Source organism: Ictalurus punctatus, chromosome 22 (assembly GCF_001660625.3).
Source record: "Ictalurus punctatus breed USDA103 chromosome 22, Coco_2.0, whole genome shotgun sequence".
Taxonomy (NCBI): domain Eukaryota; kingdom Metazoa; phylum Chordata; class Actinopteri; order Siluriformes; family Ictaluridae; genus Ictalurus; species Ictalurus punctatus.
The window spans coordinates 5,869,999-5,883,558 of NC_030437.2; positions in this window are offsets into that span (position 1 = coordinate 5,869,999).

Genomic DNA, 13,560 nt, shown 5'->3' on the forward strand with positions numbered 1-13,560 from the left:
CTGCTGAATGAGGCCTGCAGCTACGGCTGTGTGTTCTGACACCTTTCTATCATAGTTAGATTGGACCAAACGGGTTAGTTTTCGCTCCCTACACACATCAATGAGCCTTGTTCTCCCATGGCCCTGTTCATGACTTTGTCCTTCCTTGAACCACTTTTGGTGGGTACTAACCACTGCATACTAGGAACAACGCACAAGACCTGATGTTTTGGAGATGTTCTGACCCAGTCGTCTAGCCATCACAATTTGGCCCTTGTTAAAGTCTCTCAAATCCTTATGCTTGCCCATTTTTCTGATTCCAACACATCGACTTCAAGAACTGACTGTACACTTGCTGCCCAATAAATCCAGCCACTCGACAGGTGCCATGATAATAAATGTTACTCACCTCACCTCTCAGTGGTTTTAATGTTATGGCTGTAGAACGCTTCTGTTACGCAGTAGAAGAAGCAGTGACCTTTTTGCTCACATTTGCAATAGAGCTAAATAGGGTGGGTCAATCAGCACTGCTGCTTCCTCTGAGAACATTGCGACACTGTCCATTGATGCACTGCATGCTAAACAGTACATGCCGAGGTCAGTTGAGGAAGGCATCCTGAATGACATGGGTTTTTTTTTTTCTGTCAGTCAAATACATCATGTAATCCTATTACAGAAAAATTAAATGTATATATTCGATTGTTTTTTACAGATGAGCCAGGATTAGTCTTTTGACGTTACATGTCTTCTACAATTGAAAGGACTAGTTTACTTCCATGCTTCAAAATTCACTGTGAAGTATTTTAAGGTATTGAAAATCTTTACACACCTTTGAAATTGGTGACATGATACTGGTGAAGATCCTATCATGGCTTTCATTCCGTTCCCTTTTGACATTCTCGGCGCAGTTGTTCAGAAGTAATCTGATCGGAAAGCGCTTTACACTGTATCTCATTCACCCATTCAGACACACACTCACACACCAACGGTAGCAGAGCTGCCATGGAAGGCGCTAACTTGCCATCAGGAGCATCTTGCGGTTCAGTGTCTTGCCCAAGGACACTTCAGCATGTGGGTCATTCTACGGAAATGTGCATTTTTCTGTCCCTGGACTTCACAGAATGATTACACTTGAAAAAAACACTTTATTGTTACAATGTATTTATATTTTAAAGTAAAACAATATGTTATTTGAACAATTACACCTTCTTGAGCCATCAATGTGGCTATATTTGGTTTTTTTAAATCAATTATATAGAATTCCAAGCACATAAAAGTGCTTGTCCCCACTGTCATGTATAGAGGTTGAGAGCTGTATTTTGAAGTCAGAAACATGTTTTTATTTACCATTTAAACAACAATAATGTATGCATAACGATCAAATATGTGATATAAATGACTTCAAAAAACTAAAAGTCAAATAAATATTATAAAATATAGAGTAAAAGTAGTTGTCCCCTGGAGTCATCTCACTGGTGTTACCGTACAATAAAAGTCACTTATTTTGAAATAAGAAATCATACTGACGTCATAATTTGACTTCCTGTGGCCCCTTCCCTGATGATCTATGAAGAAAGGCACATGGTAAGTCCACTGTCTCTTTTTAGTTATTAGAAATGTTGTCATTTATATCATGATTTCATACAAAGCTTTTAGTTGAGGTCACAGGTATGACCTACGTTATTCTTAGGGAAATGTAAAAAAAAAATGAATACAAATGGATTAAATTACAGGGTGCACGGTGGCTTAGTGGTTGGCACGTTCGCCTGACGGGTCCGGGGTTCGATTCCCACCGGGGCCGTGTGTGTGCGGAGTTTGCATGTTCTCCCTGTGCTGCGAAACTGGGGGTTTCCTACCCAGTCCAAAGACATGCATGGTAGGCTGATTGGCATGTCTAAAGTGTCCGTAGAATGGGTGTGTGAGTGTGTATGTGATTGCGCCCTGCGATGGACTGGCACCCTGTCCAGGGTGTACCCCGCCCTGTGCCCGATGCTTCCTGGGATTGGCTCCAGATTCCCCGTGACCCTGAAGAAGGAGTAAGCGGTAGAAGATGGATGGATGGATTAAATTACACATTTTAGTGTGTATGCCATGATTTACAACATGTGGCTTGAGGCCCTGTAGCAGCCATTTTGTAAAATGAATTTTTCATGAAAATTGTCACTGGTGTTACCATAACATAATTATATGGTGATAATCAGATAGATTTCTATTTAATCCGGTGGTGGTTATTAGAGGTCTCAGACTTTCAGACCCTATTGTTTAGGCATATCAATATATTTCACATATCTCCTGCTACACATTCCATCACACACTTACAAAAAGGATTGCATGCAAAAAGAGGAACAAAGGGGCCTCAGCAGTGGCTGGTGGTTTTCAGAGCTGACCTAAGAGTCATTCTAAGATTTTCCATGATAGCTGGCTCATGTTATGAATGCCCAGTGTTTCACCCAGTGTGACATACTTATAAGTTGATGATTAAGTGTTGTATTAAATACAATGCTCAGAAAGATAATTAGCTGAAAGTTGACTCAGAAAGTTCCTCTATGATGCTCGATGAGAAATTCGATTAAAATGTTTGTCTTTTTGTACGTAATAAGCAAAAAGTATATAACACAACACCTCAGATAGCAATAATTTTGTTTAAAAAAAAAACAAAAACAAACAAACAAACAAAACATCCAACATTTAAGTTTATATAATTCTGGTTCTGGTTCCTACAGCTCTTCATAGTGTGAGCCAGATTAGTCCATGTTCCTTCTTAACAACTTGGTCTTTTTTTTTGGGAGCTACTCTGTATTGCGGGTTAACTGAATATTACACAGCAAAAACAGCATACATAAAACAGCTCTATCAGTATTAATTTCAACAGTTTGAAATTGTCTATATGGGTCCACTTGGCATAGTATTGCTGCCAACACTTTTAAACACTGTTAGCACTTTGACAACAAGTTTATTTTGACTTTGTGGAAAGCTGAGGTTTAGCACTGATCAGCACTAAGCAGTGTTACATTGCATACATGTTAGATATATGAAATAGTGTAAAATCTGTAAAACATGCCTTTGTTGTGAGAAAATGCTGGATTTGGAAATATGAGACATCACCTGATATCTCTGAAAATGCCCTTTTCATTTGTTTTGCCCTCAAGAAGTTCTCTCTTGCTCCACTGTTTATGAAAATGGAGTTTAGAGTACCTAGAACGTGTACACACATATACTTGTCTGTAACAGGAAACTGGCTGTATACACCTGTAGGTCTATCTCTACAGGTCTCACTCCAATGTCACATTTATCAGGTTCAATTATTTCCCATTTTTATCATAATATATACAGTCATGTGGGTTAGGGTTAGGTGAAATCTGTGCCACTTGTCAATGATTTTCCTTACAATGGGAGGATGTATTGCAAATAATTTGGATATCTATTTAAATCCCTTGCCAGACTCATAGGCATCTACAACCTTTTTTCTGAAGGCCTCACAGAACTCTTTAGATCTTGGCATGATGACACCACACACCTCAATAACAAAGGGAAGACTAGACCCTAGATTCGAGAGGTTTAAAGAGAGGTTCCACCTGCACAATTTAAGCAGGTTCTAATCACTGGCACCTAATCTTGAACACCTGATTCTAATTTTATGGATTTGAAGGTGTGATAAATGTAGTTGTGTACTTACTTTTTCCCATGTGACTGATCTGGGTATTTTTTTCTACATTTAAATTGTGAAAATTATAAAAATGTCAATTTTATGTATCATTTGATAGTGTATCATCTTTATTAACAGGCACTGTTTCAAAGATTGTCAAATATTTGCTTCTCCAAATATGTTAAAAAAGCAAACACATTCCAAGAGGTGTACTTATTTTTTCACATGACACATGAGGGTGTGGACTCAGGCCCTCCACTGATTACCATGGACCGAACCAAATAACTATAAAGTACTATTATCCTCTGTCTCTAGACCCCATTGCAATGAAACAACTCCTATAAATTGCACTTGTACAATGCCTACAATCTCATCCATATCAAAGCAGATGTTGAATGGAATACAGCCTTTAGCACCACCTCTGGTCACTATGAGTATTGTGTAATGCTGTATGGGATCTCTTACATGCCATCTGTCATCCAGGGCCTTATTAATGATGTGCTCAGGGACTTGCTTGGTAATTAATGATAGTATATACAGTATTGATGACATTTGAATCTATTCACCTTCTGTCACATAAACTTGTAAACTGGCACACCTTCGCCAGAACCATTTATATGTCGTGAGTTGAAAAATGTCAATTGTATGTGTCAAAGGTTAATGAGTTTAGAGGCGGTGCTTATGGATCAGAATGAAGTCAGCACTGTCAAAGAATGGTGAGTACCAACCACAGTCAAAAACCTACAGAGGTTTCTTGCCTTTGCCAACTTTTACAGGAGGTTCATCAGGGGCTTCAGCTCTATATGAGCCCCCTCACCTCAATGCTGAGGAAACTAAGGTGGATCATGGCAGCTGAACAATTTTTCACTCAGCTCAAAGAGGCCTTAACCACAGCTCCCATCCTGAGACACTCAGACCCTTTGGAACCCTTCATGGTGGAGGTCGATGCCTCTGAAACGTGGGTTTGCGTCGTGTTGTCATGGAAGTCTGGAGACAGACAAACTCCAACCTGTGGCATTCTTCTCCATGAAACTTTCCCCCAGTGAGACAAATTATGACATAGGTAACTGGAAACTGCTTGCTGTCAAGCTGGTCCTAAATTAATTGTGCCACTGGCTGGATGGGGCTGAACACCCCATTGTAATTTTATGGACCAGGAGAACCTGGAGTATCTCAAAATGGTCAAAAGACTAAATTCACATCAAGAATGTTGGGCCATCTTCTTCTCCAGGTTCAAGTTTAGCCACTCCTACTGACTTGGTTTCAATAACATCATAGCAGACTCCCCACTCACAGCTCCAAACAACTGCTCCCAAAGAACCATTTAGGAACATGTTCCTCTTGTGCCTAGGCCAAGGTACCAAGAACCGTCCCAGTTGGTAAGCTGTTCCCACTGCCTACACCACACCGTAGTCACACCTGGCAGTTGACCTCATCACAGACCTCCCAGTTTTATCAGGTTCACACATCATTGAGTGATTCCAGGTCTGGGCGAGGGTCTCTAAAGACTAACTCATCCTTAAGTTCGGGGGACAAGGCCTGATGGAATGTGGCTCACAAGGCTCGCTGGTCCCATCCACTTTCTATAGCTAGAGTAAAAAACTCGATGGCGAACTCCGCCATGCTCCGGGTGCCCTGAGAGTTGAAGCAGACGGTGATTAACATCACCTGTGCTAGCAGGATGGTTTCAGCGATGAAGCTGCTGCTGTCTGTCGTGAGTGATTGTAGGTCCCAGAAGGCCGAGGCCCAGTTTAATGCCTTGCTAGTGAGAAGCGTAATGATGTACACCACCTTGGTGCTCTCTGTAGGGAAGCAGCCGGGTTGTAGTTGGAAGACTTGGGTGCACTGGATGACGAACCCATGACACTTCTTCCGGATTGTCGTCAAACCGTTCTGGTGCTGGTAGTTTGGGTTCTGACACAATAACTACCACTGTTTGAGGAGGGTTACCAAGTGGCAACTAGGATTCTTGGGAAGGATCGGCTGGAGGCTGAAGATTTAAGCACTGAAGAATCTCGGAGAAGATCTGCTCGTGGTGTTGGCTGGCTGCAGCTTGCCCTGCTATGGCTGACAGAATGGTGGTGGTGAAGTCTCCTCCGCTGGATTCATGTTACTGGTTCAGTCTTGCTGTAACAAGGCTGTCTTAAGTGGCAATCAAACCCATCAACGAGTCTTGGGTGCCCATGACCCTGTCACCGGTTCACTGGTTGTCCTTCCTTGAACCAATTTGGTTAGGTACTAACCACTGCATACTGGGAACACCCCAAAAGACCTGCTGTTTTGCAGATGCTCTGACCCAGTCGTCTAGCTGTCACAATGTCTGTCTAGCTGTCAAAGTTGCTCAGATCCTTCCACTTGAACATTTTTCCTGCTTCCAACACATCAACTTTGAGAACTGACTGTTCACTTGCTGCCTAATAAATCCCACCCCTTGACAGGTGTCACTGTAATGAGATAATGTTGTTCACTTCACAAGTCAGTGATTTTAATGTTATGGCTAATCAGTATATATACAGTTGCAATCAAAATTATTCAACCCCCATTGCAAATCAGGTTTATTGTCAAAATTTACAGACTTTCAGCTGTTTGCGATGAACAAATCAAACAAAAGGAATTGAAATAGTTCAACACAATGAATTTCAAGTGGTTTCCCCAAATTCAACTGACAATGCAACTTATAATGACCTCCAGTTTCAAAATTATTCAACCCCCGGAATAGAATCCCTCACAACAGCACAAATATGCAAAACAGGTGTTGTCTCAAGCACACCTGATGCTACTAATCAAGCGCTTCATTAGTTGCACCAGGTGTGCTTGAGCTGGAACACATGAAATACCTGAACTGGCTTAGGGGTAGAAAATGTATGAAATACCTGGATGGGGAAGAAAAAGGAAGCTATCACCGGCTGCAACCAGATTTTTGAGAAGGCAGTTTGTGAAAAACCCTCGAATGACTACAAAAGACCTGCAGCAAGACTTGGTGGCAACAGACACTGAGGTTTCAGTGAGCACAGTATGGCACGTACTAAAAACAGAAGGTTTCCATGCCAGAACTTCAAGACGTACAGTGAGGGGAAAAAAGTATTTGAACCCCTGCTGATTTTGTACGTTTGCCCACTGACAAAGAAATGATCAGTTTATAATTTTAATGGTAGATTTATTTGAACAGTGAAAGACAGAATAACAACAAAAAAATCCAGAAAAACGCACGTCAAAAATTTTATAAATTGATTTGCATTTTAATGAGGGAATGGAAATGGAAATGGAACGCAAATGGAAGAAGCACAAAAGAACTGTCAATCCCCCTCGGCCTGGGGCTCCATGCAAGATCTCACCTCGTGGAGTTGCATTGATCATGAGAACAGTGAGGAATCAGCCCAGAACTACACGGGAGGATCTTGTCAATGATCTCAAGGCAGCTGGGACCATAGTCACCAAGAAAACAATTGGTAACACACTACGCCGTGAAGGACTGAAATCCTGCAGCGCCCTTTTTGACATGCGTTTTTCTGGATTTTTTTGTTGTTATTCTGTCTCTCACTGTTCAAATAAATCTACCATTAAAATTATAGACTGATCATTTCTTTGTCAGTGGGCAAACGTACAAAATCAGCAGGGGATCAAATACTTTTTTCCCTCACTGTATATATATGTGTGTGTGTGTGTGTGTGTGTGTGTGTGTGTGTGTGTGTGTATGTATGTATGTATATATATATATATATATATATATACACACACACACACACACACACACACACACACACATATATATATATATATATATATATATATATATATATATATATATATATATATATATATATGTGTGTGTGTGTGTGTGTGTGTGTGTGTGTGTGTGTGTGTATATATATATATATATATATATATATATATACACACACACACACACACACACACACACACACACACACACACACACATATATATATATATATATATATATATATATATATATATATATATATATACAATACTCTTAATATTATAATACTACTATATATATATATACAATACTCTTAATATTATAATACTACTATATATATATATACAATACTCTTAATATTATAATACTACTATATATATATATACAATACTCTTAATATTATAATACTACTATATATATATATATACAATACTCTTAATATTATAATACTACTATATATATATATATATACAATACTCTTAATATTATAATACTACTATATATATATATATATATATATATATATATATATATATATATATATATATATATATATATATATATATATATAGTAATATTATAATATTAAGAGTATTGATATAATAATAAGAGTAATATTGGACTGAAATACTAAAAATTGTGTCTATTAAAATTAATCTTATGCAACATTTTAGACACAACTACGGTTTACCTGAAATGAGGGATCAACATGTAGACTCCTTTACTCTTTGAGCTAGCCTAATTATTATTATTGATTTTTGAAAATATTATTTATTAGAGTTTTCTTAATGTTATATGAGGTCATTTACACCCACTTGGCTTTTGCCGTTCATGTAGTGCTGAGCCAGCTTTTCCACGCAGTACATGTGGAGGACTATTTGAAATGCAAAATATTGTGAAATATTACTTACAACATTGACTTAACACGATGAAATTGAACGGGAGTGTGAAACCTCATTTACTTCTGATTTATTTCTGTTTAAATAAAGTGCTCTACGGTTTTGATAAACCAGACGCAATGGTGAAATTCTTGAACTCATCCAGAAACAAGAGCGTTACAAGTAAGTACATTGACGTGTATTGTACAAAGGAATTAACAAATATATTGTGATTTCATTTTACCTGCATATACCACTTATAAAACTTGCTAATGTACTTCAGTGCAGCAATAAGGCTGGTCTTTGATATTGTCTCCTTTTTTAGGGAAAACTTTAGCCATAAAACCAAGAGACTCTCACTTGAGCATATAAAATGAGGCATGCAAATTCCCCCACACTAGATATTTACTGGTATTAACATTAATACTAATGCCTGACAAATCACTCTTATCTCAGTGTGATGCTTCAATACGAATGGGGGAAGTCAGACAAGATCTGTTTCTTTCCACATCATGAATCAGCAAGTTAAATATTTTCCTTATATTCTTCCTAAAATACCCATGCAACGTCTAAAATAACACTGATAAAACCATCTGAATATTGTTGCTCCATATTAACATAGAAATAGTATCTGTGATCAACAAAATCCCATTCAGCGTCACATTATGAAGGCGATATATATATTTTTTTCTTTCTTTCTTTTCTGTGAGGTAAGAAAGGTCCTTAATCACTTGAAGCACATGGTCACATGGGCACATTCATAAAAATAATGAATAGTCTAGGTATAACTGGATCAAGATCACAAACTGAGTGAGTGGGTTATATCGTAATTACCGTAATGTCCGGACTATAAGCCGCTACTTTTTTCACACGCTTTGAACACTGCGGCTTAAACAATGATGCGGCTAATTTATGGATTTTTACGGGCTAACGAGCTTCATGCCGCCAAAACATTTAGCCTCGTCACATCGGACCAATGAAATTACCGAACAGGTCACAGTGGACCAATGAAACTGTTCGAATTAAATCAAACGCACTCACACTAAATTCTTCAGATGAGTCATTTTGCGCTTCATGCACACCCCCTCATCACGGAAAACACACGAAGAAATGCATATGATGCAGCTTTCAAGTTAAAGGTGATCGATCTGTCTGTCGAAGAAGGAAATAGGACTGCTGCGTCCAAATTGGGCCCAATTAGCCATTTTCCCTCCCCAGTGTCATGTGACTTGTTAGTGTTACAAGGTCTCAGGTGTGAATGGGGAGCAGGTGTGTTAAATTTGGTGTCATCTCTCTCACATTCCCTCATACTGGTCACTGGAAGTTCAACATGGCACCTCATGGCAAAGAACTCTTTGAGCATCTGAAAAAAAGAATTATTGCTCTATATAAACATGGCCTAGGCTATAAGAAGACTGCCAAGACCCTGACACTGAGCTGCAGCACGGTGGCCAAGACCATACAGTGGTTTAACAGGACAGGTTCCACTCAGAACAGGCCTCGCCATGGTCCACCAAAGAAGTTGAGTGCACGTGCTCAGCGTCATATCCAGAGGTTGGAAATAGACGTATCAGTGCTGTCAGCATTGCTGCAGAGGTTGAAGGGGTGGGGGGTCAGCCTGTCGGTGCTCAGACCATACGCCGCACGCTGCATCAAATTGGTCTGCATGGCTGTCGTCCCAGAAGGAAGCCTCTTCTAAAGATGATGCACAAGAAAGCCCACAAACAGTCTGCTGAAGACAAGCAGACTAAGGACATGGATTACTGGAACCATGTCCTGTGGTCTGATGAGACCAAGATAATCTTATTTGGTTCAGATGGTGTCAAGCGTGTGTGGCGGCAACCAGGTGAGGAGTACAAAGACAAGTGTGTCTTGCCTACAGTCAAGCATGATGGTGGGAATGTCGTGGTCTGGGGCTGCATGAGTGCTGCCGGCACTGGGGAGCTACAGTTCACTGAGGGAACCATGAATGCCAACATGTACTGTGACCTACTGAAGCAGAACATGGTCCCAGCATGTATTCCAGCATGATAATGACCCCAAACACACCTCCAAGACGACCACTGCCTTGCTAAAGAAGCTGAGGGTGAAGGTGATTTACTGGCCAAGCATGTCTCCAGACCTAAACCCTATTGAGCATCTGTGGGGCATCCTCAAACGGAAGGTGGAGGAACACAAGGTCTCTAACATCCACCAGCTCCGTGATGTCATCATGGAGGAGTGGAAGAGGACTCCAGTGGCAACCTGTGAAGCTCTGGTGAACTCCATGCCCAAGAGGGTTAAGGCAGTACTGGAAAATAATGGTGGCCACACAAAATATTGACACTTTGTGCCCAATTTGGACATTTTCACTTAGGGGTGTACTCACTTTTGTTGCCAGCGGTTTAGACATTAATGTCTGTGTGTTGAGTTATTTTGAGGAGACAGCAAATTTACACTGTTACACAAGCTGTACACTCACTACTTTACATTGTAGCAAAGTGTCATTTCTTCAGTGAAAAGATATAATCAAATGTTTACACAAATGTGAGAGGTGTACTCCCTTTTGTGAGATACTATATATACACACACACACTACAGGTCAAAAGTTTAGACACACTCATTCTTTATTTCATTTTTTTTAGCCTAGAATTTTCAGAAATGTATTCTTGGCATTTTCTTAACCAATTTTTGAGGAATCCTCCTGAGATGCTTTTTAAACAGTATTAAAAGCATTCCCACCTATGCTGGACACTTATTGGTTGCTTTTCAGAATATTTTGCTCCAAGTCATCCATTAAAAAAAAGAAAGAAATACACATTAAATATATATATATATATATATATATATATATATATATATATAGAGAGAGAGAGAGAGAGAGAGAGAGAGAGAGAGAGAGAGTAATATTATAATATTAAGAGTATTAATATAATAATAAGAGTAATATTGGACTGAAATACTAAAAATTGTGTCTATTAAAATTAATCTTATGCAACATTTTAGACACAACTACGGTTTACCTGAAATGAGGGATCAACATGTAGACTCCTTTACTCTTTGAGCTAGCCTAATTATTATTATTGATTTTTGAAAATATTATTTATTAGAGTTTTCTTAATGTTATATGAGGTCATTTACACCCACTTGGCTTTTGCCGTTCATGTAGTGCTGAGCCAGCTTTTCCACGCAGTACATGTGGAGGACTATTTGAAATGCAAAATATTGTGAAATATTACTTACAACATTGACTTAACACGATGAAATTGAACGGGAGTGTGAAACCTCATTTACTTCTGATTTATTTCTGTTTAAATAAAGTGCTCTACGGTTTTGATAAACCAGACGCAATGGTGAAATTCTTGAACTCATCCAGAAACAAGAGCGTTACAAGTAAGTACATTGACGTGTATTGTACAAAGGAATTAACAAATATATTGTGATTTCATTTTACCTGCATATACCACTTATAAAACTTGCTAATGTACTTCAGTGCAGCAATAAGGCTGGTCTTTGATATTGTCTCCTTTTTTAGGGAAAACTTTAGCCATAAAACCAAGAGACTCTCACTTGAGCATATAAAATGAGGCATGCAAATTCCCCCACACTAGATATTTACTGGTATTAACATTAATACTAATGCCTGACAAATCACTCTTATCTCAGTGTGATGCTTCAATACGAATGGGGGAAGTCAGACAAGATCTGTTTCTTTCCACATCATGAATCAGCAAGTTAAATATTTTCCTTATATTCTTCCTAAAATACCCATGCAACGTCTAAAATAACACTGATAAAACCATCTGAATATTGTTGCTCCATATTAACATAGAAATAGTATCTGTGATTAACAAAAACCCATTCAGCGTCACATTATGAAGGCGATATATATATTTTTTTTCTTTCTTTCTTTTCTTTGAGGTAAGAAAGGTCCTTAATCACTTGAAGCACATGGTCATAAATTGATCAAAATAATGAATAGTCTAGGTATAACTGGATCAAGATCACAAACTGAGTGAGTGGGTTATATCGTAATTACCGGGAAATCTTTAAAATCTGTTTTCTAGCACTAGAAAGCTTTACATTGAAATTCTTGTATCTACAGACGTGACAAAAAAACTAATATCGCAATCCACTTTCAGACAGCCAACGTTAACAATCTCTGGATTTAACAGAAATCAGCACTAAATAAAATGAAAGAGTATGGTTTTCAGGATTTCAGTTAAATGATAGGAACTCCTAGGGGAAATCCCTACATTTTCTTGTACCTATTTTTCACCTATCCAAACACTTATACAAGCTGAAACAGCGATATCCATCCGTCCATCCATCCGTCCATCCATCCATCTTCTACCGCTTACTCCTTTTCAGGGTCACGGGAAACCTGGAGCCTATCCCAGGGAGCATCGGGCACAAGGCGGGGTACACCCTGGACAGGGTGCCAGTAAACAGAGATATCACTAGCCCGTAATTGTGAGAGTAAACCTGAACTCTTGTAGCCTTTTTTGACATGTAAGCATGACCTCTCTACCCCTAGGGCACCAGGGGTCAAGAGTCAGACTGACAGGTAATGTGGATGAACTGCATGACAATGAATGGGGGACTATTTTACAGTGACTGGTATAATAAAAACCTTCAATCAAATCCTTGCAACGGAATAGATTATCTAATTAGACATTATGACAACCTAGGTTGTTTTAACCCCCCCTCCAAAAAAAATAAATAAATAAAACTACAGCATGATCTGTAATCATTGTAAACCTATTCCTGACCAGAAAAGACCCAAATTTCTCAACTGCCCAAACGATCTCCAAGCATTCCTCATGAGATACTGGATCAAAGCTGCTCCTATGTAGGAGCTGCTCACTTACGTCTGTCTGAACAACAGTAAAAGAAAATGGTGAAGACAGTTCTTCTGTCAAACATCACCTGGTATTTGTTCAATCTTCAACTGGCCATTTTCAGTTAACTTGTGTCCATTTAGTTTTAGAATCCTGTTCTTGGACCTGATTATGGTCTTCAGATGTTGTAGCTCATCTGCCTGTATGGGCATTCAGAGATGCTTTTGTGCTGAATTTGGTTGCAGGGTGGTTATCCGAGTTACCACAGACAGCTCAAACCAATCTGGCCATTCTACACAGAACTGCCGCTCACTGGATATATTTTTGCTTGTTTGTTTTTGCTAAAACCCATCTGGCACTAACAACCATGCTGAGATCACATTTTCTCCATTCTAATGTGAACATTAACTGAACCTCTTGACCTGTAACAGCATGATTATATGCATTGAGCTGCTGCCACATGTGATCGGATAAATGCATGAATGAACAGGTGTACAAGTGATCCTAAAAAAG